This window comes from Myotis daubentonii, chromosome 20, assembly GCF_963259705.1.
Source record: "Myotis daubentonii chromosome 20, mMyoDau2.1, whole genome shotgun sequence".
In the NCBI taxonomy this organism is placed as follows: domain Eukaryota; kingdom Metazoa; phylum Chordata; class Mammalia; order Chiroptera; family Vespertilionidae; genus Myotis; species Myotis daubentonii.
In genome coordinates, this window is record NC_081859.1 from 8,249,735 (window position 1) to 8,276,387 (window position 26,653).

The window sequence follows — 26,653 nt, forward strand, 5'->3', positions numbered from 1 at the left end:
TTATCAGAGAGATTTTTCTGCTTCATAGTAGGATATGTTTATAAGTATGATTTATGATATATTTATAATCAAGATGCCTTGTAAAAAAAGACTGAATGGGGGAGGTGGGATGAGCTCCAACCCTCCCTTAGGCCGACATATTTATAAAACGAAATCATGCCATAAAGTGAGCATAGATTGATTGGGCTGAGGTAAAGCACTAAGAAAAGCCTTTCAAATGTGGCCACTGAACTATTGTTGTACTAAAGCATAGTTAAGATATTAATCAGTTTTTCTGGGTCTGCATTTATTGCTTTTGAGTAAGAAAACGGAGGTGACTATTATTCTGTTACAGTGCCCATTACCACACTGTTTCCACTACCTGCGCAGTCTGCAAGCTGAATCATTTTAAAAGAATTCGTCACTATGTTAAGACTTTTTTCCTTTGGCAAGTCTTCATTCTATATTTTGCTGTTCCTCTCAAGCATTCTCGTATTCAGTGGCAGTGAAATCAGCTCAAACTATATACTGTATAGAACAAAGCAGCTAGTTTGATTCGTGCTTCCCTCCTATACTCCAAATGCCCTAAACGGCAGCACCTTCAACCTCTCCCCTACCTTCAACCCAAGGAATCAAGAGCTATTTTTCAACCTCTACTGCCCATGCTCTCCAACTTCTTCTTCTTTTAATATTTTTATTGATTTCAGACAGGGAAGGAGAGGGAGAGAGAGATAGAAACATCGGTGATGAGAGAGAATCATTGATTGGCTGCCTCCTGCGTGCCCCACACTAGGGATCAAACCCTAAACCCAGGCATGTGCCTGACCAGGAATCGAACTGTGACCTCTTGGTTCAATAGGTCGAAGCTCAAAGGCTGAGCCACACCAGCTGAGATCCCTCCAACTTCTAATGCTCTTTCTTCTTTGCCAAGAATCTCCAGTCCTCCCAATCACATGACCCTTTCCCTCCCAGTAAAACTCTGGGAGAGACAGCCAACCAGAGCTTGTCATAGGCCTGGAGCCGGAAGAGCACTTTGACCAACTACATCTCCCATTGACAACCAGCCAAAGGAAAGGGGCTTTAATTGCAGTGGAAGTGATTAGATTGGGAATAAGCAATTGCTTCACAGGCAGCCTGGACCACATACACTGCTCCTGAGGCCCCTGAGCTCTTTGGAAGCCAGGTCATAAATCCTAGCAAGCCCTCTGCACTTAGCACAGTACCTGACACAGGCGAGGCTATGGACTTAATGAATACTTGGTTGACAAATGGTTGAAAAGAGTGGATGGGTGACTAACTAAGGAAGCCTGCTTTCATGTGAAATTTTAACAGTTTTCCTGGAATCATGTAGAAAAACACCTGCCTTTATTTTTTTATTTTTTTGGAGTCTGGATGAGAAGTTTTTCAAAATCGGTCTTCTGGTCTTTGTCACTGGAATTTTTTTTTTTCAATTTATTGGTTCACGTAACTTTTTTGCTCCAAGATGTGACAATGATTTTCCATTTCATTGAGAGTAAAAGTAAAAATACAATAGCCTCTAAGACCCACCATGAGCTTACCTGGTCCTTCCCTTCTTATCTTTTGGACTTCAACTTCTGTTTTTTTCCTTAGCACCTACCATCTCATAATATAATGCATAACTTGCTCATGTATCTTATTTTCGTCTGTCCCATGTGACCCACCTCCACCCCACCCTAGAATGTGAGTTTCTTCAGGGCAGCACGTTTTGCTCACCGCCATGCCTGTAACAATTCCAGTGACATAGGTGCTCAGTAAATGGTTGTCAAATGAATTATTGTTACTTCAGTGTTTCGGACCAGTTATGGTATTAGGAGTTGGAAAGACATACAAGTAGAGCAGGTAGCACCCAGGTGCCCAGCCCCTTCTCCAGGCAGTTGCATTTCACAAATAAGCAGAGGCATAACTCGCCCACCTTTCAGCTTTCTTGATTTGGCAAAGGCTCAGCGTCCTGGGCTTTATCCAGGCTGGGACTTAATCCCTGTCCTGCAGCAGATCAGGGCTGGCTGAGGATGGCACATTATTTTGTTGTCGTTGGCTTTGGCCAGAAGTTCCATGTCATTAGCTCTTTGGAAAGTGTCCGAAGTTTAGCAGCAGGTACGTTTTGAGACAAGGAAGAAAGTGGTATGTTGCTGGCCTATCAATGAGCGGCTGTGTTGGGAATGACCCTGTGTGCTCTTGACCTGATTGTGTCACTCCTGAGGGTCCGGGGGCATGAAAAGAGAATCCACGCCCCCCGCCGGATCCATAAGAAATAGCAGGATTTAGGCATGCTCTTAGGGTCGACCGCACAAAACCTAGTTTTCCTGCAATGTTGAAGTTTATTTTTCAAAGATTAATTGGGGTGGTACTTTCCCGCATGAAGGAATGCATCCATGAATTCACTCGGATTCTTCTGTGAATAACAAGAACCGTCTTCGAAGGGTTACCCATCGTCCACATCCTTTCAGTCCTGTCCCAGTACCTGCCCACCTAGTTGATCGAACCATCAGGCGCTTCTTTGCAAAGGGTTACCTATCGTTACAGAATGGGCCACTCACTGTCTATCATGTCTTAACATCTACTTAGTTAGGATCCACCTGCTGGAAAACGTGTTGGTGTAGGAGCAGGTCCTGTGTCCTGCATTTCAAGACTTCCCCGAGGCCAGCATCCCCAACTTCAGGCTTGGAAGAAGGCAATGGGCCTTTATTGCTCCAGTGACTGGCTTGTCACTTATAATCCATGTCATCCAGGAAAGGAAAAGGAAGCTAGAAGATTACAGAAAATGACACACACACTCAGGGCCACACCCATGCTGAGTCAGCCCTCTAGGCCTCCCTTCTCTCTCTCTCTCTCTCTCTCTCTCTCTCTCTCTCTCTCTCTCTCTCTCTCTCTCTCTCTCTCTCTCTCTCATTAACACCCTTCCTTGCAAAACAAAACAAGTAAAATTAGCCAAAGCGAACTGAAACGTTCAGTATTGACTCTTAATCCGAAGTCAACTGGCGGCTTAAAGAAAAAATATTGCTCAATGCGCCCGCCCAAACCAACAATAAATTATATATTGTTTAAAAGCCTGTTGGCAAAGCGACGTGCGCAAGGCCCTGAAATCATAATTGGCACTACTGTTTTGGCCCTGTGACCACTTTTACATGAGGGACTTATTTTCCAGTTTTTTCCCCTCTGGGTTGTTGCAATCATTTGCTCTAGTAGAATCTAAAGTGAATGGCATGCGCAATAAACCTGCTCCCTCCTGGCGCTCACACAGACATTGTAAAATGCAAAGGAAAACAGTGGGAGGCATTGAAGTGATCCACCGACGGGCCCTTGAAAAACCTAATGGGAGAAAAGAGCATCTAGATGCCCAGGGTCCTTCATAATCCCACCCACATGTGTACACCTATTAGCCTGTAGCCTCAGTGCTTAAAAATTAACGAAAGGGCCCTGGCCGGTGTGGCTCAGTGGATAGAGCGTCGGCCTGGGGACTGGAAGGTCCCGGGTTCAATTCCGGTCAAGGGCATGTACCTTGGTTGCAGGCTCATCCCCAGTTGGGGGTGTGCAGGAGGCAGCTGATCGATGCTTCTCTCTCATCGATGTTTCTAACTCTCTATCCCTCTCCCTTCCTCTCTGTAAAAAATCAATCAAATATATTTTTTTAAATTAACGAAAGTAAGTTGAGAAAAAGAGAAATCAACACTCATAGCAGCAAAAGACTTAAATATTTAATTTTTTAAAAAAGATAGAACAGGAGACCAAAAAAGTAGGTAACAATACAGGGCGTTTGAAAAAGACGATTAAGAAACTTGATCTATTTGACAAACTATAATAATAATATACACACTTGATGTTAAGTGCACGAGGGACATTTACTAAAATCAACAGAATGCCGGGCCTTCAGGCAAGCCTCAATCAGTTTCAAAAGCTGACATCATGCAATATAGTCTCTGACCACCATGGGCTTGGAGTGACAAAAAAGAAAAGATGGCCAGAAAAATCTCTAAATGTGTCAAAAATGAGGAACATACTTCCTTCTAACTTATGAATCAAGAATAACTACTGTGTTGCCGAGACCGGTTTGGCTCAGTGGATGGAGCGTTGGCCTGCGGACTGAGGGGTCCCGGGTTCGATTCTGGTCAAGGGCATGTACCTTGGTTGCGGGCACATCCCCAGTGGGAGTGTGCAGGAGGCAGCTGGTCGGTGTTTCTCTCTCATCAATGTTTCTGACTCTCTGCCTCTCTCCCGTCCTCTCTGTAAAAGATCCATGGAATATATTAAAAAAAAAAAAAGAATAACTACTGTGGAAATTAAAAAACAATTTAAATTAAATGGTAATTAAAATATGACAACTTGTGGAATGTAGCTAAAGCCATGCACAGAGGGAAGCATGTAGTATAAACACATATATTGAAAAGCAGAAAGGCTTAGCCAGTAATTTAATATCTATTTTAAAGAAATAGACAGATTTCAACAAGTAGAACCCAAAGAAAAAGGTAGGAAATAATAAGCAGCACTTAATGAGACTTGAAAACAAGTGTGCGATCAAAGGATTAATGAAGCAGAAAGTTGGTTATTTCAAAAGGAAAATTAGCAAGACTAACAAGACAGACAGAGAGAGAGAGAGAGAGAGAGAGAGAGAGAGAGAGAGAGAGAGAAAATTAGCCTTCTGACAAAAGGGGCCATCACTACATTTTGTACAGATATTCAAATTGAATCAAAGAAAATTATAATTATGTGCCAATAAATCTGAAAATTTAACACGTTTAAATTGTCAATAATTACTAAAATAGAATGTACACATTTCTTGAAAGACACCCCTTACCAACAATAACACAAGAATAAAGGGAAAATCAAAATAGTCCTTTTCTTATTAAGGAATTGAATTAGTTATTAAATAACCTCCCCACAAAGAAAACGCCAAGCCCAGATGGTTTCACTTGTGAATTCTCTCAACATTTAAGGAAGCAATAAAACCAATATTATAAAAACTCTCCTAGAGAATAGGAAAAAAGGAACACTTCCCAACTCGTTTTATGATGCAATTAAACTTTGATAGAAAAACCTGATAAGAGCATTAGAAAAAGGAAAATTACAGGCAAATTTATCTTATGAAAATAGATGAGAAATTTTAAACAAAATATTATCCAACGAAATCCAGCAATACATAAAAAGAATAGTACATCATGACCAAATGGGCTTTCAAATTCAAAACTTGATCAATGCATTTATCACAATAAGGAAAAAGGAGAGAAAAATCATGTGGATTTCCTTCCTTTTATATCTTCTCTGCAGATGCCAAACAATTTCAATATCCATTAATGGTAGACACTCTTAGACTCTAGGAATAGAAGGAAACTTCCTTAATTTAGTGAAGGGCATCTATATCATATTTAGTTGTCACTTATTGAAAGATTTCTCCTTGATACTGGGATTAGAGCAGCATTGTCCCTCTTGTCACTTCTAGTCAATATCATACTAGAGATCCTAATTAGTGCAAAAGGCAAGAAAAAGAAATGAAAGGCATCAGAATTTGAGAGAAAGAAATAAAATTATAATACTTGGAGACAAAATGATTTCAAACATAAAAAATCCAAATGATTTACAGCCAGACTATTAGAATTATTAAGTGAATTTAGGAAGTTTGTCTCATCCCCGATTGATAAATTGTATTTCTATATACTAGCCATAAACAAATAGAATATTACATTTAAAAACTATGTTTACAACACCATCAAAAAAAAGCAGACATCCCTGAATAAATAAAAGATGCAAATGGTCTCTACATTAAACACTAAAAACAAACAAAAAACATTCTTGAGATAAACTCATTTATGTTCAACAAAAGATGCTATAGAATAAAATGGTAAGTCAGGGAACGAGAGAAAATATCCCCACCAATTTATTCCATGACAAACTCACAATGTGTTCTTTAAATTTTTTGCAATTAGAAAACAAAAGAAAGAAGACAGTGGGATATGGGTAAGAGATATAAGCAGATTCTTTCCAAAGAAAACACCCGGATGTGTAACAAACATGCGAACAGGTGCTCAGGAAATGCTTCTAGAAGTACAGTCCACACTACTACCCCCCGCAAGAGTGCTGAAGGGGGAAGTATAGGAAATACCCAGGGTGAGTAAGAATAGGGAGCAAATAGTACTTTTGTGCAGGTTCCTGTAGTTTGGGTGGGAGTGTAAATTGGTATCTTTGGGAAATAATTTGACGTTTTATTGGGCAGCCAAATATTAACATGATCTATGATCCAGTGTTTTCACACCTACAAGTGTGTGAGGAGACATGCATGAGAATATTCATATTAGCAGTGTTCATAAGGGTAACACACATCGCACCCATCTCTAACAACTCAAATGTCTTCCAACATCAGAATGGAGAAATAAGGATATTTTAACAGGAATGAATGACATTCAGTAATGTGGTTGAATACTAAAAAGCATTCATGATGTTAAGTGATAAAAGAAAGAAGGCCACACACAAGATGATCCCATTTTCAAAAAGGCTGAACATCAGAAAAAATAAGCCACATATCACACCTGCTGTTGCTCGCGCGCCTGCGTGTGTGTGTGTGTGTGTATGTGTGTGTAGTTTTTTTAAAAAGGAAGAGAATGCTAGAGAAACCCCAAAACCTTCTGATAACAGTTTCCTAGGGATTTGGCTGGGTGTTGGTTTCTTTCTGAATTTTCACTTCAGTGTCTTTCTTTAACTGTGAGAAGTGCCCCCCTCCAGACTCCAGCCTCATCTGGCTCATGCTTTGTGGTGGGAGTTGCTGGCTTAATAGATTGTGATTGTTGAAAGCAGTACAGGGAAGACAGGTCTGGCTGGCCTTTCTTACATTAAAAGATGGCACCCATCCTTATCCATATCCATATAATGGAACGTTCTGCAACCATTACGATGGATATATGCGTGTGTGTATAAACACACACATCACAGAGAAACTGCTTTTGAATGATGTTTCTGTTATATTACGTAACAAAACCACTCTCTTGTATAATTTGTGAAGGAGTCCACGTTATTTTTTTAAAAAGATACACGTGTACACATTTGTGTGTGTTTGTGAATTTGTGTGTGTGAGAGAAACCAGTGTATGCCAAAGTGGCTATTTCTAGATGTGGGATTCATTTCCTTTGTACTTACCTGTGGTATCTAAAGATTCTATAGTGAAGGTACAGTACAATGTTCTTAAATAAGTGTGCTACTTTTAGGTGTCTAATTCATCATCCCGCTCTTCCTCAATGTTGAGTAAGAGATCCATTTTCACTACAGTCTTCATGCCCTGAAGCAGCTACACAATAGAACATTTTACACTGAAGGCGTCGCCTGTGAAAATCCACCAGCCGCCACAGTGGCTGAGATAATGGTACCAACAACCTCGAAACCCATGTGCCATGATGACACAGCCCCAGCAAAGACCATAATGAATAGTTCAGCTTTAATTCCTTGCATCTTCTCCAACTTACCTTCTTTTCCATTTTCTTTATTTTATGGAAAATTTAAATAAAAAGGATGTTAGCTAAGTCAGGCGAATACACGAATCCTGACACTGTATGATCTGGAAGTAAAGAAAAGAAAGGTACTAGGTCAGCACCTGAACCTGAAGCTGTCCATTCATTTTGATTAAAAAAAAATTATTTTTTTTTCAGAGAGAAAGGGAGAGATAGAAACATCAACCATGAGAGAGAATCATTGATTGGTTGCCCCCTACTGGGGAGTGCCCTCATGGGGGGTCAGACCATGACCTCCTGACCTCCTGGTTCATAGCTAGGCACTCAAAACCTGAGCCTCACCGGCCAGGCTCGTGGCAATTTTAAAATCTGCCTCTCTCAGCTCAGGGAGGGCCAGGTGCGGCTCACAGATGCTCTTGCCTGAGTCCATAAAGCAAACCTCGTCGCTGAGTGTGTCAGAGCTCAGAGATTTATTAGAAAGTGATATATTTTCAAAGAGCGGCACGGAGTCTTTTAACACTGAATTTGTCAGAGACCTCGCCGACATCAAACAGATGCTTTCCACTCGGAGCCTTGGCCTCTTAAACCTCAACGTTTCATACGCGGTGCGATTGGAAACTCGGGGACCATGAAGTAATACTTTTCTCTGATTTGGAAAATGTGACTCTTTAACAATGAAACTTTAGATGCATATTAAGAAATACTTTGAGAAGTGGTATAGTGTTTTTCTTTATAGAGAGACTATCCTTTGCTCCAGTAAAATCACTCTTTCAAAGATTTAAAAAAAAAATCTCTAACATTGACTTCATGTTAACAAGAGCTTGTTTTTTTGTTGTTGTTGTTTTTTTAACCCTCTCTACTCTTTCCCCCTTTTACTCACCTATATATCTTATGGATTCCTTCTAGAAATCAAATGAGTACCACATGCCCGAGGCTTTAATAAAGGACTTCGAAGGTGGGTTATTTGATTTGGGGGCCTTAAGAAATAAATCATATGCCAGGGGCTGGATGACCATGCCATGTTCTTGAATAAACACAGTGCCTCTCCTGTTGCCAGTGTTTGTAATTCCGCGCGCATTTCCCCCCAGATGCAATGAGCTGGGTGTATTGAGCTTTCCTGGTTACTGATCACATATAAACCACCCAAAGCAGGCAACCTGGAAGAGGCAAGGCCTAGCCTTGGTTTATGACCCTACTCAACCTTTGGTCCCACGAAGTCGAACTACATCTTGAGCAGGATCGTGGGGGAAAGAGCAAATGCATAGGGGAAGCAGCTGGGCCACCCAATGAGATCTTAACCCTGGACCGTAAATAGCGCAGCACAAACCAGAACTTTCCCGAGCGAAGAAACTTATGAATTTCACTAGACAGATGTTTCTTTAAGGATATTTTTTTTCATTGCACTTTTTTAATATAACAAATAAAGCCAACCTTCTTTAGTTTGGATTCTGTTACTCATTCTTCAGGGGCAAAGACTGAATTACAGTGAATGGACATATATGGACTATAAGGTATGAAAGAACTGTGACCCGTTACCTCGAGTGTTTGCTTTTGTGTAAGAAGGCATTACTAATACGGAAAAGAATGATATATATTGTTGAGAAAAACTAGCATATTGGGCATAATGCTAGATGCTTCTTTACTGTGTCTCATTTAATATTCAGTGTTAAGTCAGAAAGCAAGTTCATAGAAGATGGTGTATTATACCAAGTTCATTCCTCATGGACCCAGGGTTCTAACCTAGGAGTCCCTCTCTATAAGTTTCTGGCCTTCCCACTACCCATTTTCTTTATTTTATGGAAAATTTAAATTAAGGTTACGTCTGCTCATATGTTAGGCATTTGTTTGTCATAAAGGGAGGGAGTTGGCCACGTGGGGTAACAACCCAGCTGCATGGGGAGGTGTCCGGGTGTTCAGGGTAGCGGTAAGTAATAGCCTTTTCTTCTCCTCTCGTGCTCAGATCCACTTGAGAAATCAGACCCAGATGGAGATGAAAATGTCAGCTTTATTACTGATAAGGAGAATTGGATAACGTGACTTTAGATGTGTTGGTGACAGGGCCTTGCTGGTCCACTTCAGGTCTAGATCCTGGCCAGCCTGCCTACGGGCACTTTCAGAACTAGGGAATAGGATTCCTGCCTCACATTGGTCTGGGCTTGTGTCTTTCGTGCATCACTTGTACTCGGGTGAGAAATATGGACCATTCATGCAATCTACCAATCAGATCACTCCATTCTTCTTCTGGTACAAGGGATGGGGTGAGCAGCCAGGACTGATAGGCTAGCACAAGTTTTTTAGAGAACTCGGGGGGCAAACTGAAGAGCAATTCTCTCTTAACATCATCCAGCACTTTCTTTTCTTTTCTTTTTTTCTAAAATATATTTTATTGGTTTTTTTTACAGAGAGGAAGGGAGAGGGATAGAGAGTTAGAAACATCAATGAGAGAGAAACATTGATCAGCAGCCTCCTGCACACCCCCTACTGGGGATATGCCCACAACCAAGGTACATGCCCTTGACCAGAATCGAACCTGGAACCCTTCAGTCCGCAGACCGACGCTCTATCCACTGAGCCAAACTGGTTAGGGCAGCACTTTATTTTCTTAACCATTTAACCTGAAATAAACTCAGTGTATGATTAGCTGCTCCCCCTAACACATACACACACAGGGGATCCCCTTGGGAGTCCAACTCCTGTCCTCATGAAACCCTACCCACTCTACACCTCAATCCATAGTGTGCTGTTTAGATTTTGTCATCAGAAAGCACTGAAATGGGTCCAATTTTAAACCGATCAAGTTAATGCCAAGCCCAGTTCTAGCCGAGGATGCAAATTCTGTCCTCACTCTAGTTCCTATTTCAGATTATGTCGAGACACATAGCTCTGTTATCAGAGCAAATGCATAAAAGAAAATGACACGACACGGATTCTTCCATTGCACAGAGCAAGTCAGGATAAGAGATGTCTCAAATATGATTGTAGAGTCCCTTTCATGACCAGATCTGCAGGGAATAAAGTAAAAATGGCCTCGCTGTAAGTTAAAATGCAGTGAAACGTCAGTTCATAATCATTAAAATCGGACAGCATGCTCCCCAGTTTGGATGGTCACTCCAATGCCTGGGCAGAGTTGAGACCCCTTCAGTAACTGCAGGTGAGAATGAAGTTCCTTTAGGACCCGGAGGTTGAGCAGTGTCAACACCCCGAGATGTTGGTCTCCCTCCCCAGAGGACTCAAATGCTTCCCAGTTGTAATTGCATTTCCTCTTTGGTCCCTATGATTCTGAAACTAAGGTATCCTGAACATGAGCTCTCTCTAAAGACCTAAACCGAAGCGAATAAAAGAATGAATGGTACATTCATGACAAGTAGTCCTCTTAAGACCTGTACCATGGTTACTACTGTGGCCTCTGCCTATGGAATTGTAGGAACAATTAGAACTCAGGTACATTTTTCCAGATGGAGAATCCCATTTGGCTCATTTTTCACTGGTATTGCTGTTGCTGCTTCTGGGGTCTTGCTTGTTAAGACCTATTCCTCCATCATGTGCTCCACCAAGCAGACTCCTTCCTCTACTTCAGAATTTTTCAGCCCTTAAATAGTGTGTGTTATACCAATGGCAGGAGTGGGGGGATTCTACCCAGGCAGTATGCTCCCCTTTGGCCCATTTCTCCCTGATAGAGCTGTTGTTGTTTCTGGGGTCTCTCTTGTTAACACCTATTCCTCCCATCAGACCAACGTCGAACCCAGACCCACTGTGTTCATCATTGTCCCGCCTGGCTTTCCTGCGGGAACTTCCACCTCCCAGTGCCTTTATATTTCTTGCTGGGCATGTTCTTTCCAGGCATGCGCCCCAACTGCAGCCCTGCCCCCACACCCCTTGCCACACTGTGTCACCACCAAGGTCACCTAATAATTAATGTTCAGTCTTCAAGCTGGTTTGCCAGTTCATTTACTGACTCTACCAGGAACTTCTTGGATTTCACATGACATTGTACCATTTGGAGTCATTGTTGGACAAGGGTTTCATGGTAGTGGAAAGACTGTGACCCAGTTAACAGATCTGCCCCCTTAATGAATCTTTTGTGAATCTATTGATTCCTGTCTGAGTAGGGAAAAGTGCAATGATCACATGACAATGAGCAAGCAAGCAGATTCAATTACAGTGATTGGATTAAATGCCAGTAGGGAAAATGTGGTGATTTCACTCCAGGCCTAAATAGAAAGAGTTAACATATCACGATGTATTCTGGGAGCATACTTGAGGGGCTGCCAAGATTTCCATTATAATCCTTTCATGTCAGGAGTTTACATTCTGTCACATTTAGTTTGGCTATAAATCGGAATATAATACCTAAATCTCACTTTTCAGTTGAGACCTTATCATTTTAAAACGATTATATGTGCTAACACACGAACACACACACACACACACTGCAAGTCACAAACACATAGTGAAAGTCACAAACACACTTCTGTAACAAAATCCTCTCTCTCTATCGCAAGATGGTGCTTCTTTGTTAAAGGGGATCTCCCTAAACCATCTTCACATTTCCCGCCTCCCCGTCTACTTCTGCAACCCCCTCTCTTCATCTATTTACTCATTTATTAATTCGACAAACACCCTGCGCACTTACTGTGTCCCAGGAGCTATGCTGGGAACACAACCAGAGCCAGCAGGCAGCAGCGGCGGCATGCAAATCTCAGCGCTCCTGTTTATTTTATGATTCCCTAACCTGTAAACTGGAAATAATACGTTTCCGGTCACAGTGCCTGCCATATAGTAAAGTCGGAGTGAAGGCTCACAGTTCCTATCTGACAGGCTCCCTGGCTAGGCCAGGGACAGCATGGTTAAGACAGACAAATTAAAAGATAATGAAAGTAATTTCTCCTGATGTACAGAAGTCCTGGGCAGACCCTCCTCAGTACATACTCCACATGCATTTGAACACCTTCTCAAGGTCATTCACTCTACACGCAAGGTAACATCTGCCATGTTCTTCTTCTCATTTCTGGTTGAATTCACATGGACAGTAGCCAAGATATATTTGTTTAAATAATGGTACTAAGGTTATATATTCATCTTCATAACCCAATAGCCTTATTTTATATTAAGCTTATATTTTAAATGGCTAATAAAATTGTTACATGAGATGATATTTATATTGTTATTAATCTGTGCTGGTATAGGTAAAATAGGGCTCTATTATTTTATGGTCTACTATTTGATTTTATGTGATAGTCTCAACATGGTAAGACCAGATAGTATGTACAAAGTTTGCAATAGTTCTAGACCAGTGATGGCGAACCTTTTGAGCTCAGCGTGTCAGCATTTTGAAAAACCCTAACTTAACTCTGGTGCCGTGTCACATACAGAAATGTTTTGATCTTTGCAACCATAGTAAAACAAAGACTTATATTTTTGATATTTATTTTCTATATTTAAATGCCATTTAACAAAGAAAACTCAACCCAAAAAATGAGTTCGCGTGTCACCTCTGACATGCGTGTCACAGGTTCGCCATCACTGGTCTAGACCTTGCCTCAAAAGCTAAAGAAATGCTCTATAATTGGGGTTATTAAGTATAAATTTGCTCATGGAGGCAATTCTCCCTCCACATGGCATACAAAGTTCAGAAACACTCCTCAGGCAAACAATGGTTCTCTCAAGGAAGGGTTATTCTGAAGGTGTTCAGCATATACCCTGAGATCTGTAATGTCTTTAGAAATCATCTTGCCCACACCTCTCATATTGAACTTGAGGAAACTAAGGCAGAGAGAGAGAGAGATGTGAGTGATTTGCCAGGAGCCCCACAAACAGTTCATGGAAAGGTCTGGAAGCCAGACCTACAGATATATTTTCATTCATAGATTGAGCCATTCACTTTTCATTCACTGTATTTCATTCATTCATTCAGTAAGTGTACACCAGGCAACTTTTATGTTCCAGGGATGGTGCTAGATGCTGGGGTGAGCGGGAAGGAGATGGATAGAATATTATACAAGGAAATGCCACTAAAATGAAAGAGTAAGTACAGGGTGCTATGAGAACACCCCGGAGAAGCCCAAGTCAGCCTTGTTACTCCTAGAAAACTTCCTAAAGCAAGAGACGTCTAAGATGATTTTTTTAAAAATATACATATATTTTATTGATTTTTACAGAGAGGAAGGGAGAGAGATAGAGAGTTAGAAACATCGATCAGCTGCCTCCTGCACACCCACTACTGGGGATGTGCCCACAACCAAGGTACACGCCCTTGACCAGAATTGAACCTGGGACCCTTCAGTCTGCAGGCCAACGCTCTATCCACTGAGCCAAACCGGTTAGGGCAGATGAAATCTTTAAAAAGATGGAAACCAGACAAAGGGAAGAGGGAAGTAGATAAAACCAGTGGGAAGTTTACAGTAGTACTGGGCACAGCAGTAATATAACTAACATGTTTCTTTATACAAAGTAGAGATGTCATTACTGCTCTGAGATAATGCCAGATGTTATCATTATCAATCCTGCCTAAGGCATGAAGCTTAGCATCACATTATCCAATAAAATGTGTGGATAAAATATTTGGGAACTATTGGAAATTTCTCCCTACCACTTTTTCCCCCTCCCACACACAGGGTCTGAAATCATTGTTAAGAGCCATAGTTTGGACAATATGATTTCCAAATTAATGTTATTCGGAAAAAAATGATCATTTTCTATTGTACTAGGGAGGAAATACAAGACATTTAAACAGTGACATTTGTACCTTATACAATGTGCACTTCTATTCATGATTTATTCAGCACACTCAAAATTTTCTCAACCTCAATGTGTAGTAGGGAATTTCCTAATATGTATATTTATCTGTGCTGACTTTTTTAATGTCACTTTAGCCATCAATTTCCTCTATTATGGAAATACTCAGTTAACAGCATTAGAGTTTTCTATGAACCCAGTTTTAGGAGTGACAACAACAAAAGACCTTAAAAATGCGTTCTCTTACATTCACCTGGCCTTTCACTTATTAAAAATTTCACAAAAAATTCAAGTAGATTATTCAACGACAATTCGGTCCATTGTTTTGGTACTTTTCACTATCACAGAAGACTAGGGAAGCTTTGAGGTACTTGAAAAGTATTGTTTGTAGGATTATATAAATGAATGGAGAGATACGTATCGGTAGAGATAGGTAAGGTGATGATACTTTTTTGTTTGTTAGATTGTCTAATCAATAGGTGTTCGATGAAGGTTTCGAATGAATGAATGTCTAAAACCATAAGTGAATGTATGAAATTAGCATGAGGTCTGATGTGCACAATGAAAACCTTGCAGGTACATGTAAGATAAGCCTTCATACAAAATACAGGCGTTGTTACTTGCTTCAAGATAATTGCGGATGCTCTAATTGCTAAGGCTGCCTGTGAGTCCTAGTGTCCCATTAGCCAATGAAATGTGTTGAGCAAAACTGGGGTAGCTGTTGAAATCTTTGCCTCACCCTTTCTTCTCCCCACAGGAAACCACATCTTTTCACATTGAACACCCCTAGACAGTAAGAGCAGTCCCCCGTCTGAGAGAATCCTGAACTCTCACATGGATAGAATCCGGACACACGTGTTAGTGGATGACTTAAGTCATCCCACATGGGATCCCTGTAGTTCACATTTGCCTTTTTTTTTTTTAATTTTTTAATGTCCATGTGTTTGTTTGGCTGGAAGTCAAGTTTCATTACATGCTCTTATTATTCCACTGTAGAGCCATTTCATTTACAGGCCATTCACACAAGGACTAATTTCTTTGATAGAGAGGCTGCTGATGCTATTTACGCTCGCTCTAATGAAAACAATATTGTTGGAACTACAAATAAATGTCGAACCTCCGAGCTATGCCTTTGGTCCTTCCCCTCATCATGGAGGCCCCCAGGGCCAACCTACTCCTTTGGCTCCCTGTGCACATGCACCGAAGGTGGACAGAACTTTATTGAATGCTGGCAATTCGCATATAAAACAAGCATGGTGTGCTTAATCTCCATGTTGGCGCCGAGACCTCTTCGTGATGCCAAGACTACACTTGGATTTAAAACTCACATACATAATGAATATGTCTTAGAAAACTGTATAGGAAGCAGGCCATTTTATTTGTGAATGCCCCGTGTGTGTGTGTGTGTGTGTGTGTGTGTGTGTGTGTGTGTGTGTGTGTGTGTGTGTGTAGTAGAAATGGCAAGCTCGATTTCTGAGCTACTCTGCACAATCATTGTGGGTCCAGTCACGCGCTCAAGGCTGAACGTAAAATAGATGGTCTGAAATATTAAAAGCGCGTTGCTGTCGGGTCAGATCCTGGCCTGTTTCCCCACACTGATCCTCAGGTAATTAGATTTTGTTCTGTAAACAAAGGCTTGGCTTGACAACCTCCTTGTCCTCTCATTCTGCTTGGTCTGTTGGTAATCACAGATGCCTCAGGGTTAACGTTAGAAGGCGTAAGGTCTCAGTGAAAGGAGTTCTCTGTTTCAAGAATGTCACCTTTATGTTGCAGATATTTACATTCTTGCTTACAGATGTCGTTGTGAGCAAATATATCAGTTAGCGTGTGATTTAATGGTGTGGTTATTTCTTCCACTTCTGCAAAGTGTCTTGTCATTCATCAGAAACCATATGTTCAGCCCTGCCGGTGTGGCACAGTGGTTAAGTGTGGACCTATGAACCAGGAGGTCAGGGTTTGATTCCTGGTCAGGGCACATGCCCAGTTGCGGGCTCAATCCCCAGTGTGGGGCATGCAGGAGGCAGTTTCTTTCTCTGTCTCCCTCTCCCTTCTTCTCTAAAATCAGTAAAATTATAATTAAAAAAAGAACCATATGATCAAAGTCAAGCCCCAACAATATTTTAATTGAATTAATATTTTCTTTTTCTCTAGACATCTTGGTCGAAGTGGATTATGATGTACAAATGAGAGATCTTGCATTTCACTATGTAAGAACGACATAGAAAGCCAGGGTGAAAAATGAATACTTTATGACAATCATTTTGGGTTGCTTCACCTTTTGGCTATTGTGAATAATGCTGCTACGTACATGGGTGTACAAATATCTCTTTGAGACCCTGCTTTCATTTTTTTCTTTTTTGGATAAACACCCAGAAGGGGAATGGCTTGGTCATAAAGTAACTCCATTTCTAATTTTCTCAGGAAGTGTACTGTTCCAGAGCAGCTGCACCATTGTACATGTATACCAACAGTGCACAAAGGTTCCGATTTCTCCACATCCTCGCCAATGCTTGCTTTCTTCTTTTTTTAAATATATATTTTATTGATTTATTACAGAGAGGAAGAGAGAGGGATAGAGAGTTAGAAACATCGATGAGAGAGAAACATCGATCAGCTGCCTCCTGCACACTCCCTACTGGGGATGTGTCTGCAACCAAGGTATATGCCCTTGACCGGAATCGAACCTGGGACCTTTAAGTCTGCAGGCCAACGCTCTATCCACTGAGCCACACCGGTTAGGGCTGCTTTCTTTTTTTGATAGTAGCCATCCTAATGGTTGTGAGGTCCTGTTGCTCACTGTGGTTTTGGTTTGCATTTCCCTAATGACTAGTACGCTGAGCATCTTTTCACATGCTTACTGGCCATGGACACATCTTCTTTGGAGGAGAAATGTCTCAAGTCCTTTGTCCACTTTTGAATCTTTTTGTTGTTGTTGTTGTTGGGTTGTAGTTCTTTATACAGTCTGGATGTTAACCCACCCATCAGATGTATGATTTGCAAATATTTTCTCCCATCGTGTAGCTGCCTTTCACTATGTGGCTTGTGTCCTTTGATGTACAGAAGTTTTTGCTTTTGATATAGTCCAATTTATATTTACTTTTGTGGCCTATGTTTTTTGGTGTCATATCCAAGAAATCAATGCCAAAAAAAAAAGTAAGCTTTCTCCTGTGTTTTCCTCTTAAGAATTTTATAGCTCAGCTCTTATGTTTAGGTATTGGATCCATTTGCGTTAGTTTTTGTATATGACGTAATGTAAGAGTCCAACTTGATGTTACACTGCTTTTAAAAAATGTGTGTGTGTGTGTGTGTGTGCCCATGTGCGTGCACACATGTTTAAATAAACTGTGGTGGGCTGTCTGGGATTGGGCATTCTGTTGATTTACAGAAGAGTGAGTCAGCTAGAGGAGAGAATACCACTTTACCCGAATCTGTGTAATAAATATCTGCCTAGAACCCACAGGCTTTGGGTGACAGAGGTGATACCTGTTTATTTACAAGGAAAAGTATTTGTTTCTGAAACCAACACCTTATGACAGCTAAGACGTTAAAATTTAGAATTTCAAGAGTAATCTTTGTTTCCTGAAACCAGACGGCCATTTTTATGGAAGAAAAATACCTATAGTCGAAATATGTAATTTGAAATACACATATATGGACAGATTCTATAGTGAAAATTCTGTACTAAGTATTCTCTGTGTGTCATGGGGGACAAGGGGAGAAAGCTCTCTCTTTCTTAAAGCACTTAGTATTTAGTGAAAATAAGAGAGCTAGTACCTGCCACATAGAAATAATTACATATACACACTGGTAGTTGTTTGGCATAGCTTTTACCCTTATGAGAACATATATGTAGCTGCCAGTAGAGATTGATTGTACTTTTCCAGTGTTTTCCCATCTAGTTAAAAAATGAAGATCCTGTTTTTTTTTGTTTTTGTTTTTGGTAACTATATTTTTATTGATTTCAGACAGGAAGGAAGAGGGAGAGAGAGATAGAAACATCAATGATGAGAGAGACTCATCGATCAGCTGCCTCCTGCACGCCCCCTACTGGGGATTGAGCCTGCAACTTGGACATGTGTCCCTCCAAGAATCAAACCATGATCTCTTGGGTCTTAGGTCAACGCTCAACCACTGAACAACACAGGCCAGGCAAAAAATGAAGATCTTTTTTATTTTCATGTTTTCTAGTTTGGGTGGTATTATTAAAAAAAATAGAAAGTAAAGGTACAATAATGAACATTTTCTATCATTTACTAGTGACATTTGTCCTTTAAAAATCACACATCTATATGCACACATATATGCAATGTATGTCATACATGTAACACATTCCATACTATGTGTGTTTATTAATATGCATGCTTGTATGCATGTATCCATATATTTTTATGTCAAGCTAATCTCTTCCTGAGGGAAAATACAAATATTTTTAGGGCAGAGGAAGACTAAATGGAGATAGATACCATAGGTTTTGATGTCTTCATATTCATGCATTGTTTTAGAGCTTAGGACAGTTTTCGCCACTGCTTATAATTGCAGTGTTTGATGTTTGCAATGTTCTCCTGTAACATGTTTCAAACGACCCTGCATACATTCTCGTCATCTGGATCTCATCCCCAGGCATGCAAGATATTCACCCACGTGGCCCTCCATCTGTACAAAATTATTAGGGGATCTTAAGGATGACTTACTTAAAATTCCAAGCATTTCAATATTCTGGCAATAGAGAGACTAATTTAAAAGTAGAGTCCTATTTCTTTAGAAATGCTCCATACAAGTTCATTGTCATAGTTGGCGGTTTCATTAGCTATTTCCAAGAATTACTATAACCAAATTTTGACAAGTGATTTTTTGAAAGGGCCCCTGAAAGTGACTTCTGCATCTGAACCATGTCCACTTGGGTGGGTGGCCGAGTGGGATTCTGCATAATGACTGAATTGGGATTTGCCCTGGCGTGGTTCTCCTACAGAATTCAGCTCTTCATCTAGAAGTGCCCTTATTAAAACAACCTCACACCAGCACCCTAAAAGGCTTCTCTGTACCAATCCCTGGGGATTTAAACCAAATATAGATCCTAGCTGAGCACTTAAGATAACCTTTCAAGTATTAAGAACCAACTGAGGTAATAGAATTAGGTTAAAGGAGACATAGATGGAGGTATTCATTTGGGGATTGAAAGTTGCCTGCTAAATTTTGATTACAATTACACCTAAGATTTTTAATGACGTGAGATTAACTTTGTATGTATTTTACCTGTATTTTGCTTTTCCATGCTATTGAAATAGATGGTCAGGACAATACAATCCTAGCTAAACAAATTTTCTTTCGACTAATGGATTGACATTGTTAAACCAATCAAATAGCAGCAAGAACTGACCTGGCAGTTATTAAGTGGTTAAATAGTAGAACTAACTCAGGTCTTTTGTTCTTGTTTTCAAAATGATCTCCATACACAATGGTTCATGACAGTCCATGAGAGCAAACTTGGAAAAATTAGGAGAAACACAGATTAAAATATTAACCAAAAGGAAAAATGGACTGCTATAGGCTATTTGTGTCGTCCTCCTCAAATTCATATGTGACAATCCTAATGTCCAATGAGATGAGAGGAGGAGATGAGGGCCTTTGGTAATTAGGTCATGAGTAGGTGATTAGGTCATGAGTAGGTGATTAGGTCATGAGTAGGTGATTAGGTCATGCATAGGTGATTAGGTCATGAATAGGTGATTAGGTCATGAACAGGTGATTAGGTCATGAATAGGTAAACAGGTCATGAGGGAGGAGCCCTGGTGAATGGGATTAGTGTCTTCATAGAAGAGGCCTTTGAGCAATCCCTCTCCCCTGTCACCATGAGAGGACACAGTCACAGGTTGTCAGTCTGCAACCTAGACAAGGATTTCTGCCAGAACCTGACCATGCTGGCACCTTGATCTTAAACTTCCAGACTCCAGGAATGTGAGAAATAAATTTCCATTGTTTATTATCCACCCAGTCTGTAGTATTTTGTTACAGCAGCTTAAAGGACCTAAGACAGAGTCTATGTTTTCTATTTCATGTTGTTCCAAAGCATCCAAACTGATAAAATATCCTTTAAAAATAGACATCAAGGAATGTGTTGTTATTTAAACATATACTATTCTCCTTTAAGAAAACCACATTGTGGAGAAAGAGTGATACAATAACATTCCCCCTTTGCTTCTATAAGGTGTCAAAATCCCAGGATTATTTTTTAATGTCATCCTTCAACCAATTATTTTCATAGCCAAGTCCTATACAATCTAAAAACATTCCTGTGGCACTTTTCCAAAACCATTTGTACAGCAAAAGTTTCCATTTAAATACTATGTTTTCCTTCTCAGATGGGACACAGTAAATTTAAGGAAGAGGGGGCTGTTGAATGTGCAGGACGAGAAAATTCTCAAACACTGCAACTGAGCCAAATGAACAAAAAGATGCAAAAAAAAAAAAAAGCATTGCAAATGTTAGTACTTAAAAGTCGGAAGGGACCCAAGTTCATCACAAACTAAGAAATATTAGCCAGGAAAAATATAATTTAGGTCAGAGTCCAAACACACCAGAAATCAACACCCAACTCCTGTTTTTGAAAGAGGACGACAGAGCGCCAGGAAGTAAGTGGAGGTCATTCTGAAAAGATCTGATCCCTTCTGATCAGATGGAGATCTCCTCTAAGCGGGCACGGACGTGCCACATTAGAGTGTAAGTTCCCTCAGGGCAGGGGTTTCCGACTGTGAGAGCTCAGTGATTAATAAATACATATTCTGTAATCTTGGTGGAATCGGGCCCCACCACAGGGATTTGGATAGTTTAGAAAGAACCAATGTTGTTTTCTCCATATCTCACTGCCCCAGCAGAAAGACAGAAGAGTTGGCCTAAGTTTCAAACTAAAATACATAGAGCCTGACCGGTGTGGCTCAGTGGTTGAATAATAGAATCGTTTTTATTTACTCCTTATCCTTCATAGCCTGGTTGACTATGAACCCAGAGCTCATGGTTCAGTTCCCGGTCAGGGCACATGCTTGGGTTAAGGGCTTGATCCCCAGTGGGGTGCATGCAGGAGGCAGCCGATCAATGATTCTCTCTCATCATTGATGCTTCTATATCTCTCTCCCTCTCCTTTCCTCCCTGAAATCAATACAAATATATCTAAAATACATATAAACATATTGTTCACACAGGCAGAGAACTTTGGCTAAGTATGACTTCATCTTCGAGAAGATGGTGCTGGGTAACAGTTCTGAAAACTAGGATGAAAGGGGAAGACAGCTGGGAGATTTCTGGGAAAGAGTATGTTACTTCAAAAAGGAGAAGCGAGGAGACCTTTCCCGTGTCACACCTTCTCTTTCTTCCTGCACTGAATTCTGGGGGGTGAGAATGCATTGGTTGGCCCTCTGGTAGCCATTTGGCGACCATAGGATGACAATGGTCAGGAAAAAGGCCACTATGCAGGGAATGGCAGAATGAACAGATAGAAAAGGCTGGGTCTTGAGTGACAGCGTTGGGCAGCTACACCAAACCTAAGAACACTTCTGCACTATGTGAGATTAGTAACTGTTTTCACTGTTTAGGTCAGTGATGGCGAACCTTTTGAGCTCGGCGTGTCAGCATTTTGAAAAACCCTAATTTAACTCTGGTGCCATGTCACATACAGAAATTTTTTGATATTTGCAACCATAGTAAAACAAAGATTTATATTTTTGATATTTATTTTATATATTTAAATGCCATTTAACAAAGAAAAATCAACCAAAAAAATGAGTTCACATGTCACCTCTGACACACGTGTCATAGGCTCGCCATCACTGGTTTAGGTCACAGTTGATCAGAATTTCTACAGCTATAATCACTCTGTTCTGATCATTTTAATTTTTAATGTTTCAGAAGAGTCAGAGGTATTTTATTATCATACAATATCTTTCATGCAAGGTAAGAAGTTTATGAATTCAGTTGACCAGACAAGGAAAAGGCTAAAATAAGGCTATGCCAACGGTAGTATGGATTTAAAAAGGGGGTATATAAGAACCATTTCACAGATGGACTCAAGGTAGATACTCAGCAAGGAAGACTGGGTCTGGTGTTCAGAAGCAAGATTAGTTTCAGTTGCAAATATGTGAGCTAGACACATAGAGGGGAGTGTTTGATGCTTTCCATGATGTAAAGACTCCCATCATGACCAATTTCAAGGTATCAGCTTGCAAAATTTCTGAAAAATTTACAGTTCGAAGCCAGGCTCTAAAACAACTAAGAAGTAGAATAATCACCATTATTGAAATTGGAGATACATGCATGAACTCATTACATATACAAATAGATGTATTTATATTGTATATGTATATAGTATACATAGAAAATATACATATACATGCACACAAATAGTTTTAAATGTGTATATGTATGTAAATACATTTATCCCCATTTCTTTCCACTGAGGGCCTGGTAACAGCAACACCCTGATAGAATGAGTCTACTTACTGTCCAGATCTTGATTTCTAAATTTCATGTTCCATGAAATTAGAACCAGCAGGCCTTGGAGAAATGATTGATTCAGTGGCTAGGGCAAGAGAAGTACAAGATGAGCCTGATACATCTCTCCGAGCTATAAAATAACGCAATGTTCAGAGAATAAAAGGAACATGTGAGGAGGAGACTGGAGCCAACTCAGACTCCAACTGGCCAATTCCAAGGGACAACTTCAGAATCCAAAACAGAAAAAAAATGACAATGACATGTTGCAACCCATTGGATAGGAAGTTGATTCTGATATGAGTAAATCAGTAAAATTTTGATGAGGCATCAGATACTGCCATAGTTTTCATATAGGTTTTCAACCCCTTGTTCTCTCTTCTGACCTCCCTATGCTGCAAAAGTTGGTAAGCTTGATGTTGTCCCAGAAGCCCCTTAAACTATCCTCATGTCTTTTGGATTCTATTTTTTTTCTACGTCTCCCAGTCTTGGTAAAGTGGCTTTACATAGTAGATGTCCTGTGGGGGCCAGTGGCACAGTCTCATGGTCACCTGATCTGGGTTCTCAAGGAGAGTCCCTTGTGTGTGGTGTGCCCTCCTGTTGTAATTGAGCCTTATTGATGTTGGCACTTCACTGGGGGGACTGACCTCATGCTGATTGGTTGTGAGGGATTGACCCTCAGGCTGATTGGTTGTGAGGGATTGACCCGCAGGCTGATTGGCTGTGAGGACTGGCTGTGACCACAGTGGAGGAGCTGCTGTGCAGGGCCTGACCCTATGGAGCACAGGATTTGCTTCTGAGGGGCCCTGCTGCCCGCTGAGTCTGCCCTTTGAGGGTGTCACTTGGGGAGGTGGCTGGGTGGTGCTCTGGCCTGGTCTGAAGCGGCCACTGGGTTTTTGGTTCTGAGGCCTCTTGAGAGGTCAGGCCTAGATCACCTGCCACCTGTGCCCTGCCTGGGCCACCTGGTATGAGCTACAAAGTGACCTGCAATGGTTAGCACCTGCACTGGGCTTGAAGGTGTCTGGGAGAGGCTAAGCTTCTAACGCAGCGGTTCTCAACCTGTGGGTCGCGACCCCTTTGGGTGTCGAACGACCCTTTCACAGCGGTCGCCTAAGACCATCGGAAAACACATAATTACATATTGTTTTTGTGATTAATCACTATGCTTTAATTATGTTCAATTTGTAACAATGAAATTGGGGGTCACAACATGAGGAACTGTGTTAAAGGGTCGTGGCATTAGGAAGGTTGAGAACCACTGTTCTAATGGAGCGCAGCGCGGCTGCCGCTGGTGCTGTTTGGGGCTGCTTAGCAAGAGGTCCGGGGCACACCAAGGCAAGGTGCTGCTTGTTTAGGGTTTGTGGACTCGAGAGATTTTAGGAAAGCCCACAGCATGAGCCAAGACAGGCCATTTGTATGGAAAAGCCATTGGATATAGCCTGGATGGGCCCACAAATTGGGTGGGGTGGTCTCGGAATCACCAGGGCAAGGCCAACAGCATTAGCCAGGTGGATGGGGACTGGGATGTGGCTCACACCTGTGCCTGCAGGGGGAGGGCTCAACAAAAGAGTAATGGCTTCTGCCAGCAGTGCTGTCTGGGAGAAAGCTGCACCCCCGCTCTCCTTCCCCCCCCCCTGCACCTGCACCTCCTTCCCCCAGCTCTTGCTGGACAATGCGGCTCCTTTCCTCCCTGCATGTTTTTGGTGCATTTCGAGGTTCTTCCCAGCGCTGGAGCTGAGAGAAAGGCCTTTACCAGGTTAAGTCTGTGAGGCCTTCACAAGGAATGCCTGGGACTCCAGCAGCCTGTCTCACTCAGCCACAGTCCCTGTTGGTTTTCAGACATAAATTATGGGAATTTCTCTTCTTGGCCCTGGACCCCTGGGCTGGGGGGTACCCATGTTGTGGCAAATGGCTCCTCAGGGGTGACCTCCACTGCTGAGATATCCCTCCCACTTTTTAGATGCCACATGTGGGCCTGGGACCTGCCTATTCGTGTTTCTGCTCTTGCTACCAGCCTTGTCGTGGCTTCTGTATATCCTTGGTTATAGGACTTACCTGTTCAGCTAGACTTCAGTTGGTTTTCAATGATGGTTGTTCTGTAGTTGAGCTGTAATTCTGATGTGGTTGTGGGCAGAGGCGAGTATTGCGTTTACCCCCTTTGTCATCTTGCCTGGAAGGTCACCATAGTTTTATAAAAGTTTTTTAAATTTATTGGGTAACTAGTTAATAACTATGTAAGTTTAAAGTGTACAATTCTATAATGTATCACCTACACATTGCACTGTGTGCTCATCACCCAAAGTCTAGTCTCCTTTCATCACCATATATTTTACTTCTTTTACCATCTTCATCCTCCCCTACCTTCCGTTCTGGTAACACCTTTGTTTTCTGTGTCTATGAGTTTGTTAGTTTGTTGCTTTCTGGTTTATATTCCATATTATAAGTGAAATCAGAAAGTTCTGCCTTTTCCATTTGACTTATTTTCCTTAGCGTGATACTCTCAAGATTCATCCATGCGGTTGCAAATGGCAGTATTTCATCTTTTGTTATGGCCAAGTAGTATTCCAGTAATCAGCGGGTCTCAACCCCTGAAAATACATCCTGCATATCAGATATTTACATAACGATTCATAACAGTAGCAAAATGACAGTTATGAAGTAGCAACAAAAATAATTTTATGGTTGGGGTCCCCACAACATGAGGAACTGTATTAAAGGGCCGCGGCATCAGGAAGGTTGAGGACCACTGGATATGAACATCTCTATCCAGTCATCCGCTGAAGGCCATGTGGATTGTTTCTGCTTTGGCTTTTGTGTATAATGCTGCAATGAACATAGGAGTACATATATGTTTACAGACAAATGTTTTCAAGTCTTTTGGGTAAATATCCAGAAGGGGGATTGCTAGATCATATGGTAACTCTATTCTTAATTTTACACTCTCACCAGCAGTGAATGAAGGTTCCCTTTTCTCCACAACCTCTCCAGCACTTACCTGTCTTGCTGATAATGTCATTCTAACAGGTGCGAGGTGATGTCGCATTGTGGTTTTTGTGATGTGCATTTCCCCAATAGCTAGTGAAGGTGAGCATCTTTTCATACATCTGTTGGCCATTTGCATATCTTGGTAAAGTGTTCGTTTAGGTCCTCTGCCCATTTTTACTAGGATTGTTTCGTTGTTCAGTTGCATGAGTTCTTTATATATTTTGGATATTAACCCCTTATTGAAAGTATTATTTGCAAATATCTTTCACCATTTGGTTCGTTGCCTTTTTGTTTTGTTGATGGTTTCTTTTGCTGTTATTTGCCAACATTTTGACTGCAAAGTGTTGTCTTTATAAAAATTAAATCTAAACTCAGGGGGAACTAAGGAGAAAGAAAGGACCACATCCCTGGATTCTTATAAAATAGATTTCATTGGATTTTCTTTTGAATTTAACAGTTAAAGAAGCCAGCAGGACATAAGTATGTTATGATCCATTTATTGCATTTTTATTGTGTGCCAATTACTGTACTAGGTACTGAGGAGAAAAAATAGGTAGCCCTTGTCCTTGAGTTCAAAATTTGGATAAAGACAAACATGGAGAATAGCAACTTCTGCCACAGACAAGTGGGTGAGGCACTGGGTTACTCAAAGCCTGTATCCGGAATGTTAAGATACTGTCAGTGGAAGGAGGGGGGGAGGGCATGTTAAGTGGAGGGAATATGATAAAAGGGAAGTTGTGAAAAAGATGGGCATGGCTAGGGAATTTCGATATGGGGGAAGCATTGGGGGAGTGAGTGTGTGTCTTCATATGCCTCATCATTAGTAACAAAGAAACAGAATTTCCAGAGGATGAGGCCCAGAAATCAGGATTTTAAAAAGATTTCCAGGTGATTCTAATGTGCAGCCAAGGTTGAGAACCACTGACCTAGAGAGAGAATAGAAAAAACAGAGCCAAAAGGAGGAGCCTCCACATGAAGGGACTAAGGAGCCACTGGCAGAGCAGTCATGGTCCAGAGAGCCT

The 26,653-nt window shown here is 41.1% G+C and overlaps 1 long non-coding RNA gene across 2 annotated transcripts; it reads right to left on the reverse strand.

Moving 5' to 3' along the window:
* Positions 1 to 3,673: 3,673 nt before the first annotated feature.
* Positions 3,674 to 24,764, reverse strand: LOC132222585 (uncharacterized). 2 transcript variants are annotated; one of them, XR_009450267.1, is made up of 6 exons: positions 24,702 to 24,764; positions 22,656 to 22,734; positions 21,480 to 21,544; positions 7,446 to 7,537; positions 4,270 to 5,454; positions 3,674 to 4,026 (listed from the first exon to the last, which is right to left on the reverse strand). It is a non-coding gene; the product is annotated as an uncharacterized LOC132222585 (long non-coding RNA). The 2 variants fall into 2 exon arrangements; XR_009450266.1 differs by lacking the exon at positions 24,702 to 24,764 and having other exon boundaries at positions 22,656 to 24,152.
* Between the last annotated feature and the right edge of the window lie 1,889 nt (positions 24,765 to 26,653).